Source organism: Nuphar pumila, chromosome 6 (genome assembly GCF_984573655.1).
Source record: "Nuphar pumila chromosome 6, dmNupPumi1.hap1.1, whole genome shotgun sequence".
Taxonomy (NCBI): Eukaryota; Viridiplantae; Streptophyta; class Magnoliopsida; order Nymphaeales; family Nymphaeaceae; genus Nuphar; species Nuphar pumila.
In genome coordinates, this window is record NC_143254.1 from 61,062,152 (window position 1) to 61,083,129 (window position 20,978).

General features: G+C 37.9%; 1 non-coding gene across 1 annotated transcript; it reads left to right on the top strand.

The window, feature by feature from the left end:
- The first annotated feature begins 843 nt into the window (after window positions 1–843).
- Window positions 844–946, top strand: LOC149834892 (small nucleolar RNA R71). The gene has a single exon (XR_016432866.1). It is a non-coding gene; the product is annotated as a small nucleolar RNA R71 (small nucleolar RNA).
- Window positions 947–20,978: the final 20,032 nt, after the last annotated feature.

Below are 20,978 nucleotides of genomic sequence, written 5' to 3' on the forward strand. Positions count from 1 at the left end.
TGGTCCTTACCCTTCGGGTTCATGACAGCCTGACTCGGCAATGTACCCTCGGGTCTCCTACTAATAGCCTCAGCTAACTATCCCATTTGCGACTCTAACTTCGCAATGGACTGCGTATGTGAGCTCAAAATCTGGCTACACTTCTCGAAGGTGTTCTGATTAGAGGTTTTCACCTCTTGGAATGCCTGGAGAAGTCTCTCCTCAAAAGATGTCTGCGGGGCAGACTCCTGCTGAATCGGGGAAGGAACTGAAGAAGAAGAAGACTGAGCATAGTTCGGTCTTTGAAATGGCTGAGTAAAAGATGGCTGCCGAACTGGCTGAGAGGAAGAAGGCATCTGTATAGAAGACTGTGGATTCTTCCATGAAAAATTGGGATGGTTACGCCAACCCGGATTATATGTCGATGAAAATGGGTTATTTGGCGGTCTGACGTAACCCTGAGCTGCCTGAACTTGTTCTTGAACAAATTCAGGGTACTGAGCTGCTGAAGGGCACTCAGTGATCTCGTGTGCCGGACTGGCACAAAGAGTACACACCTGCTGTGTAGTGGATGGTCCTGAGAGAAGCTGGTCCAGCTTCTGAGCAATCATGTCTACTTTACACTGTAGTGCAGTAGATGGACCAATCTCAAGAACGCCAGCTTTCTTCTGAATGCTGGGTGTGGCTCTATCAGAATGAGAGCTCGAAGCATGGTGGAGTGAATTCTCAGCCAATGTATCAAATAGCCTCCATGCTTCGTCCTCGCTCTTCAGCATGAATGTCCCACCGCATGAAGAGTCGATCATCTGACGATTCTTGTCAGACAATCCATCATAGAAACTCTGCACCAGTTGCCATTTCGGCACCTGATGATGGGGGCATTTCCTGAGGAGATCCTTCATTCTCTCCCAGGTCTCATGAAAGCGCTCACCATCTAGCTCTGAAAAGCTAGTGATGGCTCTACGATATTGGTTCGTGCGACCAATGGGAAAGTATTTCCGAAGAAACTCCTGTTGCAACTGATCCCAGGACTCTATTTCTACAGAATCTAAGGACTTTAGCCAATACTTGGCTTTGTCCTTCAATGAAAAAGGGAATAGAGTCAACCTCAACGCATCATCATCGAAATTCTGTATCTTAACAGTAGAACAGATTTCGAGGAATTCATCTAAGTGTCGGTAGGGATCCTCATGACTAAGGCCATAAAAGGATGGAAGCATTTGAATAATGCTGGCCTTAATCTCATAATGTGGCGCTCCTACATCGGGTCTCCGAATGCAGGATGCCTGAACATAGTCTGTGGGAATGAAGTATTCCCGCAGAGGGCGTGAAAGAACTGGGGGTGGAGGTGGAGGATTCATGTCAGCCATTGTTGCCGAACTTCGATGAGAATGTAAAATTCTCTCTGGGTTGTCAACAAATGGGTGTAATGGGGTTCCTAGACCTCGTCGACCCTGCATACACTGGTACTAAGACCAGATGTAAGCAAACGACCTAACTAAAAAATTAAACTAGCACAGATACTAAAATGTAAATAAGCAAATAACAGTAACTAAAAACAAGCAAATATGCTATATAGCTATGTCAGAATTCTATACTAAATAATTAAATAACAAAGTAAACTATTCTAAAATGCTAAAACAAATAAATACAGGAAATCACAAACTATGTTTTTCTAAAACCCACCTGTCTAATCGCTCCTTGCAGAATGATAATTAAGTGAATCCTAAAAAGAACAATATGTGAATCCTATATTTACTAACTATGTTAATCCTATATTCACTTACTAATCCTACTAACTAAAAAGAAAACAACTAATTAACTAACTAAAACAAAATAATAATAAATTAAACTCTAAGAAATAAAGTAATTAATTCGCCGTTCCCCGGCAACGGCGCCAAAATTTGGTTGATATTTTGGAATGCTCTTTTTTAAAACAATTATTTTCAATAAAATTTTGGAAAATCGTCAACCAAAAATATAAAAACCGACTTTCCACAAAGTGGTAAGTACGGGTCGATCCTCAGGGAACAGGAATTAATAACTACAATTCTAGAAAATTTAATTTATTAATATCAAATGGCAATCTACAATTATAAAGTGAATACAACTACAATTAAGCACTAAAAGAACATTAAACAAGCATTCAGTCTTCTGCTCCACACCAAGGATATTTCTGTCTTTTCGCCATTTAGAGAATCTTCTCACTTGTATAATAACCCTGGAAACTAAATATGCTTTTCAACCTAAAAATGCAGAAAAGTACAAAGTTAGTTTTCTATTTTAATTATGCAAACAACAACTAAAACTATATCTAATTCTACGAAAATAATAAACAAATGCTACTTATCAAACAAAAATTAAATAAAATACTAAATTAATTCTAAAATTAACCAAATTACTTTTACTAATGCTGTATGATGATTATGCAACTTCTAAAATACAGAAACTACTGAAAACAAACCTAAAATGCCGAAATTAAGAAAATTACGAAACTGCCCCTAACTAGTGTAAACTAGCAATCTGACAGGTTATCGGAAAACCACTGTTTGACAGAGCAAACGAGGTCCGATTTTCCCGAAATTTGTTCTGTTCTGCAACTGACAGATTAAAAAAATTGACAGTTTTTACAGAATTGAAAAACAGTATCTGGAACTCCAGATATAAGCGTTTCAAATCTGGGAAAAATCAGGATATCGTCAGTCCTGTAATTTAAAATCCAGAAAAAGCGGTTTTCACAAAACGCTTAAAAATCAGACCAAATCAACTCCGGATGAACTGAAATTTGGTCTGCAGTTAAATAACACATTAATAAAGTGAATAGAAGAAAAAAATTTGGAAAACACAGAATTTTTGCTCAGAAAATAATTCTGTTGCGACAGGGCAAAAATCTGGTTTTTATTTGAGTGCACTATTCACTTTATGAACCTATTTACCCCCTATCAAATGTAATCTACACCTAATGCAATCTAAATGACACTGTATAACAGTGTATATGCAGATGAATATTAGGAAAACACTAAATGCACGACGAACAAAACACTACAAGCAGTTTATGACTAGAACGAAGTTAACTAACAATGGAAATGCAACTATGCTCAATAATAAAATACAATCTAACTACTAAGTTAACTAATATCTAACTATCATTCAAACCACAATGAAACACATTTCATACATACTAAATAAATACGCTATACGTACACACACTTCTACACTAAAACTAAATTAGATAAATAAACTAATTAATATAGAAATCAAAAGAAATAATAAGAAATGACTTACTTAACTAAAGAACGAAGGCTAAGGTTAGGTTTCACTTGGTTGACTCGACTAGGATCGGTTTCGACTTGAGTAGGTTCAGTTTGGGTTTGGATGCACTCGGATGGGATTAGGTAGGTTCGATTTGACTAGGTTGAAAGAGATAGGTTCGAGCTAAGGTTGACTCACTAATTGGATTCGGTTTTGAGTTACCTTAATCAACTAGGTTCGGTTGACTTAGGTGGACTCGGTTTGACCTTAGTTAAGGTTGGGTTGGGTTTGGCTAAGGTTGACTCGATCTCGGATTGGTCTTGACTTGGACTTAGGCTAGGCTAGGGTTTGAACTTGGTTTAGGATAGACTTAGTCAACTAGATTCGGGTTGACTTAGACTCAACTAAGTTGGACTCAACTTAGGTTCGACTAGGCTCGAATGGGCTAAGGTAAGCTCGGTTTGACTCACTAGGTTTAGAATAAGTTTTTACCCGAGTTAGGTCTTTGACTAGGTTTGACCAAGGTTGGGTTTTGGATTTAGGTCTAGCAAGACTAGGATGAACTCGGTTTAGGTAGGCTTGAACTAAGTGGAATCAACTAGGTTTGACTTAGATAGGTTAGGTAGACTAGGTTGACCTAACTTAGGTTAGGGTTGACTCCACTAAGCTTGACTAAGGTTGGGCTTTGGTCTTAGACTCGACCTAAATGCGGTTTAGGCTTTGACTTGGGCTAGGCTAGGTTTTGACTAGGCTCAAAGGGGGTGTAGACTAGGGGTTGACTCGACCTAGGCTCGGTTTGACTAGGTTAGGTCTAGACTAAAGTAGTAACCTCCTAATTAAGCTACAATTAATCCAAAGTTCACGATTTTAATGGAGGAGGTTGAAAAAGGAATGTAATAATTACCAATGTTCAAACTTTGAAATGCTTTGGATTCTCAAAAATCGCCCCATTTAAAGAGGGAGTTACACTCCTTAATTGCCTTTAATGCCTTTTTGGAAATCTGAAAAGGCCAATCTAGAAATCCACGATTTTTGCTTTTCAAGATGGAATTAAAATGCTTTTAATGCTCTATGGAAATCGTGTAACCTAGATTGGAATTTTGGTTTAATTGCAAAACACTTTCCAAAGTTAAGGAGTAACTCCTTCTTTAATACACATTCAAAATTCAAATTTTCCTTAAATGCCTCACACGATTTTTGAAGAATATCCTTTTTCCAAAAGCTTTCCAATTTTCAATTACTTTAATTACCTCCCTTCTCCAAAAATCACCAACTTCAATGGATGCTACTTTCTAAACTAATAGACTTAATTATACCTAGGGAACAAAAGAACTTAAATGGAAAATCGATTTCCTAGGAGTTAATGCTAACCTAATTCCAAAACTTACCTAAATGCCACCCTAAAAACGGCCAAAACAATAAACCCTAATACATTGAACCTAGACACCTTCCTAACTCAACTAATGACCATTAAGACTTTCTAAAAATCGACCAAGAGCTCAAGGAGAGCTCTAATGGCTGCCGCCCACCTCGGGGAAGAAGAAGAACTACACGAAAATAAAAAAAATAAAAAAAATATATAAAATTATAAACTAACGAAAAGCAATAAAACCAAGTAACTACTATTTTGATAAAACTAAGTTAGAAAATATTAAAAATGACTCCTAATTACACAAAGGCTAACAATAACATAACTATGCTGGACTTAAAATCATAAAAAAAATTAAAGAAAACTTGATTTTTATAATTTTCAATAATACACTCAAACACCAAAACGAAAAATGATTAAAACAATTAAGTAAATCAATCCTAAAATAATGGAACGACTAACACCAATTTATGCTACTGTTAACACACTAAACACACAGCAAGCAACACAACTTACCACTCTAAACCCCCTTTTAACAAAAATATAAAGATCGGCTAGAATATCCCTAGCCGAAATTTTTTTCTTTCTTTTTTCAAAAATAAAATCAAAACGAACCACACGCACAACCCACGACTTAGAATAAACTAAAATGAAATTTCCAAATGAGATTTTCAGCAACACAATACAAGACACAAGCTGGACAAAACAAAAATAGCAAAACAGAAAAATATTTTTGTAGAAATCAAGAATCGGCTAGAAAAAGTCTAGCCGATTTTTCTTCTTTTCAAGCAAAAACAACACACAAACAAACCTAACGACTAAGATGAATCAAAATGAAATTTGTGTCTGAGATTTTCTAAAAAGAAAACACCTATAACACGCTGGAAACAAAAACCCAAATCGACTAGAAAAGCCTCTTGCCGATTTGCACGTTTTAGATAAAAACGATGGAAAAACACAAATCGAATACACAACCAATGAAAGAAAACCTAATCTAACGTGTTGGTCTGTGCACGCATGCTATTCTAAGGTTGAAATAAAAAGAAAAACAAGAAACATACAGAAAATAACAAAACAAAAACCACACACACAAATCGGTTTTATCTAGAAGAGAAGGAAGAAGAAGACCTACCTTTTGGAAGATCCGACGACCGGGGGGGTGAAGAAGAGCGGACCGTGGCTGGATGTAGACGTCTTCTACAGTTCAAGGATGCTGTACTTCACCAAAAACGGCACCTATTGCAGCTGCTACACGTTGGAGATCCACCGATGATGGCATGTGAGCCGATTCGCGATCGGAGGGTGTAGAAAGCCGGATGGAGGTAGGGCCGGCTCACCTTGGTGGTGTGTTGCGCACTCCCGCCCAAGGTTAATGGTCTCCACCTCTGCTACACCTGCAAAAGTACAGAAAAATGGTGAAAAGACAGCAAGGAATAAGAAAGAAAGGAAAAGAAACCAAAGAAAGCTTGAAAATATGCTTGAAAATCAAGCATAGGTCGATCTTCAATGGCCAACACTTGGGGAAGATGGAGAGGAAGGAGCTGCTGCTGTAGAGTCACTGTAGGGGGCGTCCAAACACAGCCAAAGACGCCTAGGGTTCTTGAAAAAAAACTATTTATAGTTTTGACATTTTTCAGAAAGAGTGTTAAAAAATAAAATATTGCTAGGCGCCACTTTCTGGGGGGTTTTTAGAAAAACTTTTTGAAATGAGTATGGATAGGTGTGTGGGTTGGGTTTTGGGCTTTCTAAGAGTTGATCCAAGGTCCAATTGACCTAATTGGGTCGGATATGGATCCGATCCACCTCGAAATCCGTGCCCAAACACTGAAATAGCCATAACTCTCTCATTTTAACTCCGATTTTTCTGAAATTCGAACCATAGCCCCTTACTATCAAAACACATCTAAACATGGGTTTAAAACCTTGAACTTGATACAAAACGCATGAAAAACTTGTTTACATGATGTGCATTTCATGCATCATCACCTGCTCCAGCTGAAGCGGCTTATTGAATTGCGGGATCGACTTCCCTTTCTGATCATTCCTGTTTGAACCTCCTGCCCCATAACAGAAGTCTCTATTCTGCCCCTTGTGATGATTCCATTTATTATTATTGACAGAATTAGTAAAGTGAGTCTTCTTCTTTGACTCGTTCTGGCCGCTGTTCTTGGTGAAAGTGAAACCTTCATAGAAGCCATTCTCCAGACTTAATTCGAGCCATTCGGCTCGCTCTGTTAATTCAATAAAGGTTCTGGATGGTGCGGTGGAGATGAGGCCTTTCAGAGGCTGCGAGAAATTGCTTAGAATTAAGGACAAAGCATGCCCCTCTGATATGGGATCTCTCATTTTATTACAAGCTGACCTCCAGCGGTGGATAAAATCTCGGGCCTTTTCATTTTCTCTCTGTTCCAGGCCACAGAGGTGGATGAGGGTCGGGAGTGCCTCAGCATTGAATATAAAGCGCTCAATAAACAAATTGACCACTTTATCAAACTCTTTCAGCTCTATGGGATTAATATGCTCTGAATACCATTTTGCTGCAATACCCTCCAAACTGCGAGGGAAACAAAGAAATAAGGCCCTGTTATTCCTCCTGAACTTGGAACACTCTGCGAAGAAAAGGGCGAGGTGCGCCTTTGGATCACCCGAACCATCAAACTTAATGAATTTCTTGGGGAGGTTATCGAGATCATCATCCCCATCCAATCCATCATAGAAGTCTTCGCTGGTGAAGATTTTCTTGCCCTTGTCGCGGGCCTGCAGATCCTTAACCATTTTCATCACATCTTTCAGTTGTGACTGCGTAGGGTCGTCAACAGACTGATTCTTGGATTTGTAAGCTGACCCCTGACCCTGAGTCGACCTTCTGAATTCATATTTATTTTCACATTCCTTGTCAGCATCGTCAGCTGATTCTGACTCATCAGATATTTCCTCGTGACGACTCTGCTTTTTGTTGATCTTCACATTCTTGACGGCCTTACCCTTATCTTTCTGTTTAGTTTGAATTTGCTCAGTACTGGCCTCAGCTTGCTCTGCCAGCATCTTGGTCATCATCTTTTTGAACATGATATACATTTGGGGATCAATGCCATCATCCGCCTGCTGACCCTGACTCTGGATTGATCGAGGTGAGTCCATCTCTTCTTCTGAAGCTACTGAATATGCGACGCCTTCAACTGATGCGGCTTTCTTTCTGGATCTTGTATTGACCATCGGGTATTGCAAATGTTCTCTTGGATGTTGTTGATGCTCTCTGCAGGGCAGAACTGATGGTTAGGCTTCTGAAGGAAATTTGGTTTGGAAGAAAATATTTGTTGAGAATTTTGGTAGACAATTGAAATAATATCTCATTACTAGGGATTGAGTCGTCGCTGGGATTACGACAATTGCGTTGCTATTCTTTGCAAGATAAACAACTGAAAATATGCCTTGTTACCTAGGCGAGGTCGTCAAACCAAAGTGAAATGTAAAAGAATTTTATTGAGGGGAAAAACATGATTTTATCAATAATACACTTGACAGAGGGGAGGGGGACGAACAATTTTCCACCACTCTACAAAATCAGAAGACACACGAGGACCAGGAAAAATAGTAAGACTGACAAAGAAATCCCAGCCATGTCTGGCAGAATGGTATGCTCCGGACCACTGATCTGATGCGAGATCGAATTCTGGCAGAACCCCCGCTAGTGGACGAATCTCTACGCGCTTCTGCCTCTAAGAGAACTGCCTGACACACCGCTCGGGATGATAGTATGCGCAGAAGAACGAGCCAAGTAGTCTGAATCGCTTGCCATAAGTGTAAGTGTATCTGGGAGGTGATTTCTGACGATCAAAGTAGTCCCATACGACTTCTTCCTCCTGAAGGTTGTCGATCAAGAACCGGTATCGCGCAACTGGAAGAAGCTTCTCTCCATTGTATCTGAAGGAACTGGCTCGGACTGGCACATGTCGGAGGAACCAAGACTGCAAGGCATAGGTGCACCCTTCGACTAGAATGGATTCTCCGAGTGCGAAATGAGTCAACCCTCGGTATAGAAAGGCGAGTGCGGCCATGGCTATCGAGAGGCGGCTGGTCTGTTGACTTCCCCATCTCCTCATAAGCTGAACTATTCTGATATCCATGTAATTCCGTCCGTCGGGAAAGAAAGCTAATCCCACCATGCACAGAACCATCGCGTGCTGAATTCTCTCTCGAGCTGTCCTGGACAACGAACTGACTTCCACAAATGTCCCATGCTGTCTGTAGATTTCGAGCAGATCTACATATTCATTTTCATCTTCTTCAAATCAATGGCCAAGACTTGCGTCCTGTCATGCGAGCTAATGCATCCTTAGGGTCCAGACCCTTAACATTAATCAAAAATTGTTTCTCCAATGGATCTCCAGGATGACCGGCTGGCTCGGGCAATCCCATAATCTCTGAAAATTCATCCATCAGTATTGTCATCTCGCCCCACGGAAACCAGAAGGTAGAAGTGCTCGGATTCCACCGCTCTGCTAGTGCATGGATCAAGTTGCCGTTGACTGTCTGCTTTCCCACTGCGGACGCCAGTTCCAATCCACACTCGTCCAGATGGTCCGGAAACATACGAGAGAAGTTTTTGAACCATGAATAATACCACCGGGGAAAGAAGGATCCGGTGCTGAGGACTCGATGTTCGGGAAGACGTTGTCGCACCTCGTAGGAGATGTGACCCTGAGGGAAGACTGAATCAAGCTGACTGGATGCCATCAGAATAGACTGGAAGACATGGAAAATTTGGAATAAGACTTGGAAAATACAGGAATTTTGAGGAAAATGCAGGCAGGATAAAAATAAAGCAGGAAATTCGAGATCCAGAAGACAGGAAAGATGGGAAATCACCCGGAGTTTTAAAGAAAATGGAGGAATTTTATAAAAATCGTCCAGGGTTTTAATATTTCATAAAATGGAGTATTTGAAAATCGTCCAAGGCTTAAAACATGGACAGTACATGGACATAGATTGTGGAATTTTGAGAAAATCGTCCAGTATTTTTAGAAAATTGGGAAAATATGGAAAATAAAAGGAAATGACTATAACATATTCAATCACATTCTGCACAAACAAGTATGCACATACAACATTCCCTAGAAGCTGACTCTAGATGCACAAATTTTGAAATGGCTGTAGGACCTTAATCCTAACTCTAAGGCTCAGATCATCTGTATCCAATCCAGTTATGCCTATATACTCAAGCCAAGGCTCAATGTACGTGGCATAAAATCAATTCCTCCGGTTCTAGGTTCAAGTTCTCCAACATCCTTGAGCACCTGCCGATATACGTTGGACTATGGCCCTTGGTACGTGGCAGGGGGGTTTTCACCCAAATAAGTGGCCCAGTTGTGAGGCTCTGTCCCGAACTATGGTTCTGGAAGAGAGCCCAGCAACGTGAAGACCGGGACAATATAGGTGGGGTGATTTTTGAAAAACATGAGCACATGCAATCAAATAGAAGGCTCTAAGTCCTAAAGAGATAGATTTTTGAAATATTTGAAGAAGCAAGCATTGTTTTCATACAATTCCTAAATTGAGGAGTGTTGTATTAGACCTAAGTCTATGTGAGCATGAATAATTCTCCTCAATATGGTCCTACCAAACCATACCTAGTCTATATGCATTCCATGTCAGCTGGGTTCAAGTCTAGGCTCCTAGGTTCACATGATATCATAAAGCAAAGCTGACATTCCATGGAAATCGATTTTGACAATTTGAACTAAGTAGAGCATTAGATTGATCAGGCAAAGACAGGTCCCATCTCGGTCGCCAAACCTGTTATCATCGCAAAATTTTTACTTTTGCAAATCAAACTGACCTTTGAAAAAGTTTTTGAAAATAACTCGCCTCCGTTTTAAAATGCGGGAAAATTCCGAAGAATGGGACTCGCCTGTCGGTACGAGGTTCAACCGTTCCTGCCACCTTTAACAGGGGTAATTGAACCAAGGATCAATCTTATGCTCTACTCTATTCAACTTGTCTAAATCATATTCTAATTTCTAAATGCACATAGAATCAGGCATGTGCTATGAATTTTCAGAAAATGCACATTTGAAAACATGATGTTTGCTTTGAATGATTGAAATATTTAGAAAATGTAAATCTTGGAAATGATATCACATGAGAAATCATGAAATGGGATTTAAAATGTACTTCTGAGAGAAGTAAAAATCGATTTTGAGAAATCCTTAACATTTAGTGAAAATCGATTCTGAGACTTGGTTTCTCTGAATTCAAACTTTGAAATTGAAATTCTAACTTAGAAAATTTGAATTTGGAACTTGGGAAATACTTGAAATATCCTTTGAAATTCAATGTCTTTGGGAAAATCGATTTTGCTATAAGACTTAGGAGATTTTTAGGAATTCAATTTCCTTGACTTGGATTTTGAATTGGAGTTAACAAATGCATGAAATGAATGAATATGGATATGAGGAATTGAGAAATACTTTTTGTATTTTTGAGAAATGCAGTGCATTTTGAAGTTAGCCTAAGAGTGTAGGCTGAATGTGGCTAATGTGAAGATCATAAATCTGGGTATCATTCGTATTCTGACTATGGCCATAAATACAAATTCCACCAAGTTTATAAACTTCATAGAAGCTAGTGCATGTGCCATTCGTGTAGACCATGGTGAATTTGTAAAAATATGCATGAATCATCATCCATCACACATTAAAATTATAAAAATAAACTATATGCAATGCATCCTAATCTAAGCAGGAAATATAAATTCTTATTCCAAAGTTTAATTACAAATTACATCACTATTGAAATTTAAATACATGAAAAATAAAGTCTTCAATGTACCTGCAAAACTAGAAAACTTGGTTAATGAATATATGTTGGCTTTTCTAGATTTATCCAACAATATCAGGAAATTATTGGATTTTGCTAGATATAAGTCTTTTCCATGATTCCCATAAATCAAAACTAATAAAATATGAAATAAAATTGAATAAATATGAAAGAGAAGATATGGAATTTCTAAATTGGGGTCAAAATGACCAAAATACCCCTCATAACAAGACTATGGCCTTGAAATTAGGGTTTTTAGAAAGATATTTGATAAAATGCAAATTTTGAAATTTGAATGGAATAAACTCAAACCAAATATGCTATGACATGATTAAAAATATGAAATTAGGGTTAGGGATTTCGAAATTTAGGTCAAATGACCAAATTGCCCCCGATAGCAAGACTATGGCCTTGAAATCAGGGTTTTTAGAAATAGATTTTGGTAAAAATTTAGGTTTTATGCACTAAATGAAATCAAATGAGCATCAAATTAAACCTAAAGCATCCTAATATGATTATAAACATGATTAAACCCTAAAAATATATGCTTATGCACGAAAATCCAATAATATCTCAAATTTTGTGATTTTTGCAGTGTTTTTTGGATCTTTCAGGAACCCGGTTTTGCAATTTGCTTAATTCAGCCATCAAATGGATTACAAAATCCATAAAAATTGGTACCTGCACTTGTTATAACCCTAATGTCGAATTGGAATTATAAAAATATTTTTTTGACATTAAATTAATCCGAAAATTGCATTAAACCCTAAAAATATGCTATTTTTGACCTAATTCACCAACCAGTCTCAGTCCAAGACCTAAACCAGGGGTCAAATCTCCATATAAATTTATGAAATTTTACAGGAACTAACTAGAAAGAAAAAAAGAGATTTCCCAATTTACATATCGTAAAAATCATCTCCGGTTAGGGAGAAACCCTTCCGACAATCGGAGCTAAAATATATCACTCTTAACAGGGATCAAAACAGCTATTCCAGATTGAAAATACAGGAATAAATAGAAATATTAAATAAAAATTTCTGAAATTTTAGTGGTGAACAGTAGACAGAAAAATAACAGTACTCACTTTTTACATATCTAGAATCGGATCTGTGGTTCGGGATTTATGACTAACACAAGTCTGATTAGGGTTTTGGTAAACCCTAACGAGCTTTAAAATTAAAAACAGATTCTCTAAAACGGAAAAAATACTAAACAATGATAAAAAAATCCGAACATTTCACAGAAGACAGATCTACTCAATGTGAATCCATAGCACTTTACAGATCTGAAATCGGATATAAGATGAGAGAAATATCATAACAGCAAGTTACCTTCTTGATTTTAACCACGATTTTAAAGCTTTAAAAACCCGATTTGATGTCTGATTTTTTTGACAGGGTTCCTTAGATCCAAAACCTCTGATTTTTCTACAGTAACTCAATAACTCATGCATGCACCACATATAAAAAAATCAAAAATAAAAAATGAGTGCTTCCATCCGAAATAACATCATCTTTACTGTTCTAAACCTAGAACACACAGAAATTTAAGAAACTTGAAAAACCATGCATTAACTAATATAAATAAATAAAATAAACCATAAAACAATAAATAAAACTTATTTCTATGCTATAGAACGTAAAACAAACATGAATAAACCATGAAAATAAAATAAAAACAGGGAATCAATGGCTGGAATTTGATATCACCTTTAAAACATAGATTTAACCCATTAAAAAGGGCAAATCATATATTTTATTGGTTATTAATGCAAAGAATCATATTAAAATCAATTCTAATGGATTTAAATCTCTGTAAATCACCCAAAACAGGGTTAGATCACCTTCTTGGATTGTTCTTGCTGATTCTTGATGGTTCTTGAGGTTGAATCCATGGTTTAATCCATGAAGATGATGGTACCAATAGCTAAATCATGTTTAAAACAATGAAAAACATTAAATAAAAACTAAAAATTAGAGAAAATAGTTACCTTGAGGTTGCTGCAATGGAGGAAGGGCTGGAGAGGAGAGAGAAGCTCCAAGAATCCAAAGGAAAACCAATTGGGAAAATCGACCCCCTTATGGCCTCTAATTATAGAAAATTTTTTAGGTTTAAAAATTGACAATTTTGAAAATTTTGGACTCTAAAGGGGGGGGGGCGATTTTGGGGTGGAGTTACCTAACTACCCCTAGTCTAAATTATCCTAAATAATGCCTAATTAACCCCTATCTAATCCTAAAAATCACCCAAATGTGGTGCCACTTGGCATTTTCTCACATTGGGTTTTTAAAACACCTTTAAAAACCTTTTAAAAATACTAGTTTTAAAAACTAACTTTCAAAATGAGTTTTTTTTCAAAATGGTTTTGACTCTTCTAAACCTCTAACACTAACCAAGACATCAACTAACCCTAGTCTAGCCCTGACTGACTCGAATATGGCACCACCCCGAGTGGGCCCTACTTGAGTTTTTCAAAAAAAAAAAAATGATTTTAAAACTTGAAATTGAAGGAGTTTTCAAAAGCTTTTCAAAAGCAAACTTTGAAATTGAAATTTTTGAAATGATATAGGATCCTAACTGAATTAGAATTCCTCTGGATATGGTGCCAACTGAGTGGGCCCACATCGAGTTTTAGAAATTTTGAAATAAACACTGAAAATGGCTTTGAAAAAGGATTAAAATTGACATTTGAAATTCAAGATTTTTGAAAATAGGGTCTCATGCGAACTGGAACTCCGGGTTAGAGTCCTGAACTCTTAGGACTCTGAAATTTTAAATTTTAACAGCCAAATGAAAGAATTTTCAAAAGATTTTATCAAGAAATGATGAAATAAGTCAGAAAACACAGCCAGGGTTAGACTCCTAACTCGACCGAACTCTAAAATAGAATCTTGAACTAACTGGACTCTGTAAAATGACCTAAATTTCAAAAACAAACGAAAAAGATAAAAAATAGAAGTAAAACAGACTTAAAAACCAAACTTCTGACCGGATTAGGACTTTGAGACAGAGTCCTGATCGGACTGAAACTTTCAAAAATTTGAGAAATTTGATGAATAGAGGCATTCAGAAGCGACACCATCTAAATGGGTCTCATCTGTGAATTGAAATCGATTAAAGTTTGAATTTAAAAGGAATCCAGATTGTTTTCTGAGAAAATATTTCGAAATACAAAGTCCTGGGGTTGGAAAATTACAGAGTATTGAATAAAAACCCATGTTTTGAAATTGATTTTGAAATAAAGCTTTAAAATTCAAATCTGGATTGAATGTTTTGAAATAGGAGTGCTGGATCTCGAAAATGAGATGCAATGACCTACAATGCTATGCAATGACATGCAATGCTATGCATAATACATGCAATGACATGCAATGATCTGTAATGACTTATGAAATGGACAAACACTGGATGAGGGTGAAAATTTGGTGTGTTTACAGATGCCCCTCTTTGCTGCTAAGCCGATTGAAAGCCGAGCTTAGTGGCAAAGAAAACATACCAAATTTGAACCATAAAAATGCCCCAGTTAGATGAATCTGACTGGGTATGAAAGAATTAGTTCAAGTGACGATGATAGATATGAAATGGAGAATAAGGAGAAAATTTTATTTCAAAATGAAGTGAGATTCAGGTTTTGCCCTTAACTTGGACGGGACGGAAAATACCTCGTGTAGAAACGAAGCTCAGGTTTGACCCTTAACCTGACCAGGAAATGAAAATGGAATACCTCATCAAAGGAGGCTCAGGTTTGTACCCTTGACCTGATTGGGTGGAAAATGGAATACCTCATCAAAGGAGGCTCAGGTTTGTACCCTTAACCTGATCGGGCGGAAAATAAAATACCTCATCAAAGGAGGCTCAGGTTTGTACCCTTAACCTGATCGGGCGGAAAATGAAATACCTCATCAAAAGAGGCCCAGGTTTATACCCTTAACCTGATCGGGCGGAAAATGAAATACCTCATCAAAGGAGGCCCAGGTTTATACCCTTAACCTGATCGGGCGGAAAATGAAATACCTCATCAAAGGAGGCTCAGGTTTGTACCCTTAACCTGATTGGGCAGAAAATGAACGGAATCCTCGAAAGAAGAGACCGTGATGGAACCTTCGGATTTCCGCACAATGAATCTGATAGGGGTTTTGCAAAAGGAAGGAAATTGGGGTCCCTAAAGTTTGAAAAGGGATTGATTTTGGGCGCCTCATTGCTGAGACTAATTAACTTTTGAAATTGCCTTTTGCTGAAATTGGACTGTCTATGGTGGGACAGTGGGGACACAGGAAAGTGTGCGAATCTGAGAGCCCGTGCGCTCAGATTATACCAATAGAAGGGAAGGAATCTTGAAAACTCCCGTTATCAAGTCCTAAAAGGGATAACAACTGATGTCAGGATGTGCCAAAGATGAACCTCAAGCTCTCGCTTCACGCCAGGATAGCTAGAAAATATTGTCAAAATGTTGAAAATTATTGTTGATTCAAAATAATTGAAAGTGATGCGCATTGTTTTGAAAGTATTCCCTCTTTTCTACCTGAAGTATTACCTTCGACTAGGCTTAACTCCGTAGAATCAAGATTCAAATTCAAATTGCTTGCGATTGGCTTTCTTTCAAGGAAGCTATCAATTTCCTTAATATGGACGGGAAAGAAAGTATTCTTGATATTGCGAGAGCTATTAGTGAAAGAATATTGATAAAAGAATTTCACAAAATTAAAGAAGATTCTTGATAGATTTGGCAGTCTGATATCCTGGGATTCTTTTCTCATGATGATCTTTCTGCACTCTCTTTTTAGCAGATTAGAGCTCTCTTGGATTTTTTTTTTTGGAATTACATCATCCTTCATTTTGGAGATGTCCTGACTTTTCTCTCTTTTTGGGATGGGTACGTCACAAACTCCTTCATCTCAGAGATGTTTCGATCCTTCTTTTCTCTCAGGGATTATCTTGATAGTTATTGGCTCTTTGGTAGGAAATCTCTTAATGATAGCTAAAATCAAATATCTTTTAGGGTTTGTCGGTAGGCTCATCACACTCGCCTTCATCTCGACGGTGATCTGAACTTTCCCTGGAAGGATCCGTCACAAACTCCGTCATCTTGGAGATGATCCAAATCTTCTTTGGCCCCGGGGGTCGACTCGCTTAATTCGCCTTCATCTCGACGACAATTGAGAGATCCCTTTTGCAGATATTTAATTGCAGCTTAGGTGATTGAGGAGATATGAAAATTGAGTGGATTTCTCTGTATCACCCAAGATATTTCGACTACTTTATTTTTCAAGAATGGTCTTTAAAAATGTGCCATTGACAGCGATCAATATCAATCACTCATGGCTTTGCAACAACATTGAATTCTCTTTGCTGGCCATATCGAGGATTTATTCTTCATCCTTTTGGTTGGCCAATAGAAAGATTTTGAACTTTAAATCCTTTTTCGCGAAAGCATTACCCTTTCGGAAGTAATAATGGAGGTATTCTGAAGTAATAATTTTGTGCAATAAAGATTTTTGAAACCAACAAATATTTAAGGACAAATTGGCAAAACTTTCTTGAAATCCTTTTGTGAAATCGAGCATTCGAAGCACAACGCAACACATCCATGACAACAATTCTCTTCTCCTTTCCCCAAAGGAGAAGATTCAGAAATTAGAATTGGGAATTACTCCTCTCTTCCCTGAAGAGGAGGTGTTTGCAAAACGAACTTTCGAAGAGAAATTAAGCTTTCGTCAAAACTTCCTAACATTAGGCTTCTCTTATGGAAAGGGGGCCGGAATTGGTGAGGTTGGTAAATTGGTCATGAAGGAAGGAGTTCATCACACTCTCCCTGAAAAGAGGGTCCTTCATGATGAAATGGCCTAGTCTGAAATTATGGGGCCACAAGGAAAGCAAGTCTCCGTCGAGTCTCTCCCTATAAAAAGGGTTCCTTGTGTGAAATTTGGAATTTTGTTTTGCAAACGGTTCACAAAGACACGAGTCCCTTCAAACTCTCCCTGAAAAGGGGCTAAGTGAACGAATTGGATAGCATGCGAAAAGAGCGAGCTCCCTCGAACTCTCCCTATACAAAGGGTCTCTCGCAAGAAAAAAATGATTGAAATTGGTATTGGGTGACTCAAAAGGGTCAAATTTTGGAAATTGGAATTTTGAAATTTGATATTTGAAATTGGAAATTTGGAAGTTGATAATCGGAAATTGGAAATTGGAAATTTGGAAATTGGGAATTTGATGAGTGATCAGCACGAGGACTGAACTCAAGAGGTCGACTGACATGACACGAGTACTCGATTTTGAAAATGTACTAGTTTGCATACTGGTTTAAAAATGTACCAGTTTGGATATTGGATTTTGGAAGATTACCAGTACGAGCGTTGATTTTTGAAAGATTTCCAGTACGAGCGCTGGATTTTAAAAGGTTACCAGTACGAGCGCTGGATTTTAAATGGTTACCAGTACGAGCGTTGGATTTTAAATGGTTACCAGTACGAGCGTTGGATTTTAAATGGTTACCAGTACGAGCGCTGGATTTTAGAAATTTACCAACACGAACACTGGATTTTGAAAGTTTACCAGCACGAACACTGGATTTTTGAAAGTTTACCAGCACGAACACTGGATTTTTGAAAGTTTACCAGCACGAACACTGGATTTTTGAAAGTTTACCAGCCCGAACACTGGATTTTTGAAAAATTACCAGCACGAACACTGGATCCTGAAGAATTACTAATTGATTTTGATGGAAAATTTTCAGTCTTCACCCTCACGACGACTCGGACAACTGTCGGGGTCTAAGGATTTATCCCTTATCCTGAATGGGTAATCGATGCTAATGCAAATTGATGCAGACGAATGCGAATGAATGCATGCAAATGCAAATGAATGTAAATGGGTGCACAAGCGTGCACAAGTGCGTGAAATGAGAGATTTGTTTATCCTGCCTGCATACGGAATATTTGTAGATAAAAACAAAATTTTAAAATGCCCCAGTGTAACTGGGAAAAGAATTTTGATCATTATTGAAGAAAATTTGGAAGGATTACAAAGAATAGAGAATTGTTCAAGTATAGAATTTTTTCAAATGTCGAGCATTGATGGGATCTGGTAATTCTATTCCATCAGCATTGATGAGTCGATATGAATTGCGAGGTAGTGCCTCTTTGACAACATAAGGACCTTCCCAATTTGGTGACCATTTGCCACCCGGGCGATGCCTGAGATAAGTTGTTGATCTGAGCACTAGATCATTGACCCGAAATTTTCTCTCAATGACAGATTTTGCATATTGTCGGGCTATCCTCTGGCGATAGGATTGAGCATGCTCTGCTGCTCTGAGCCTTCTTTCATCAAGCAAATCAAGTTGTACCAGTCGCTGTTGCTGATACTGATCAAGAGGTAATTCTAGAAGTGATGCAAATTTCAGAGCAGGTTTCTGAACATGTAGAGGCAGCACTACTTCAGTTCCGTAGACAAGTTCTGACGGAGTAGCATTCGTTGGAGTTCGAATGGTGGTTCTGTATGCCCATAATGCATCATGAATCTTTTCATGCCAGTCACGGCCCGTTTCTAAAGTTCGCTCCAGGATTCGAATCAGAATCTTGTTGGTGGCCTCTGCCTGACCATTCCCTTGAGGATAATAAGGAGCGGAAAAATGATGATGAATTCTGAATTTTGAGCAGAATGTCCTCATTCTCTCATTCTTGAAATGACTGCCATTATCCGACACAATATCATGCGGTATACCGAAGCGGCAAAGGATATTCTTATGGATGAAAGAAACCACGTGTCGACCTTCTACTGTGCGTAGAGTGACTGCTTCTACCCATTTAGTAAAATATTCTGTTGCGGCAAGAAAATATTTATGACCATTGGAGGCTGAAGGAGTGATGGGGCCTACAACATCGAAAGCCCACATGGAAAATGGCCATGGCGAGACGACAGATTGCAAGTATATCGCTGGCGCATGAATGGAAGGCGCATGCATCTGACATTGAACGCACTTCTTTACAAAACGATAGCAATCTTGTTGCATAGTTCTCGAATAATATCTTGCTCGGATGATTTGTTTAACGAGAGTCTGATAGCCAACATGGCCACCGCAAATGCCTTCATGTGCTTCTTGCACGACTTCTTTGGCTTCTTCTTCGTCCAAACTTCTGGAATATTCAGAACTGAATCCACGACGATAAAGGACGTCGGCAAGTATAAAATATCGAGCAGACATGCGTTGAATGGCTCGCTGCTCTCTCTTTGATAATTCTGGAGGAAATTCGCCAGTTTTAATGAAATTTTTGATATCATGATACCAAGGCTTCTTCTTCTGCTCAGCCTGGTTTATCTGCTCTACTGGAACGAAAGCGGGTTGATCAAGTCTGCCAATTTCAAATGAGCGAGAAGATTCTCCACTCCTGAAAGACATGATGGATCCCAGATTGGCTAAACTGTCTGCAACTTGGTTGAAATCTCTTTTGATATGAAAAAGTTGGAATTCTTCGAATTTGTTCGCAAGAGCTGAGACAATTGTTATCATCGCAAAATGTTTCCCCTCCCTTGCGAGAGAGAAACGAATTTCGCGAGTCAAACTCGACCAAAGTTTTGAAAATGGTTTTAAAAATTTACTCGCCTCCGTTTTTAAAATTTGCGGGAAAATTCCGTGGAATGGGATCTGCCTGTCGGTACGAGGTTCAACTGTTCCTGGCACCTTTACCAGGGGTAATTGAACCAAGGATCAATTACGTGCTTTAATTTGACTCAAATAGCTAAATTATGCTCTATTTTTACTAGAATGCACAAAGAATCAGGCTTGTGCTATGAAATTTTTAAAAAATGCAAGTTTGAGAAACTATGATGTTTGCTTTGGAAAATTGAAATGCATTTGGAAAATGATTGGAAAAGTGCTTGAAATTGGAGTTTTTGGGAAAATCATTGAATTTCATTGGAAATCAGAAATTTGCATTGAAAAGTGATTTCTCAAGAAAACTTGAAAATCTGAGAAAATTGGTTTTGAGATTGGAAACTTGGAATTGCTTTTATAAGAAAATGGATTTGAGAATCTTGAGAAAATCTAAGAAATTTATTGGAAAATGACTTTTGAAATGGAAAATGAATTCTCAGGAAAACTGAAAAATATGAGAAAATCGATTTCTGAAAACTTGGGATTTTGAGAAAATCAGATCCTGAGAAAGACTTGGAAATTCTTGAGAAAATTGAATTTTCTGAAATTGAAATTGGAAAATGAGTTTGAAAATAATGCAATTTGAATGATATGAATGAATGAATATGAATTTAAAAAGGGAATTTCATTGAGGAATTGGGAAATCCTTTTGAAACTTTGAGAAATGCAGTGCATTTTTGAAGTTAGCCTAAGAGTGTAGGCTGAATGTGGCTGATATAAAGATCATAAATCTTGGTTTTCTTCGTATTCTGACTATGGCCATAAATACGAATCCCACCGAGTTTATAAACTCCATAAGAGCTTGTGCATGTGCCATTCGTGTAAACCATAGTGAATTTGAAATAATGTGCATGAATCATACATCACATATTGAAATTTGCATAAATTAAACTATATGCAATG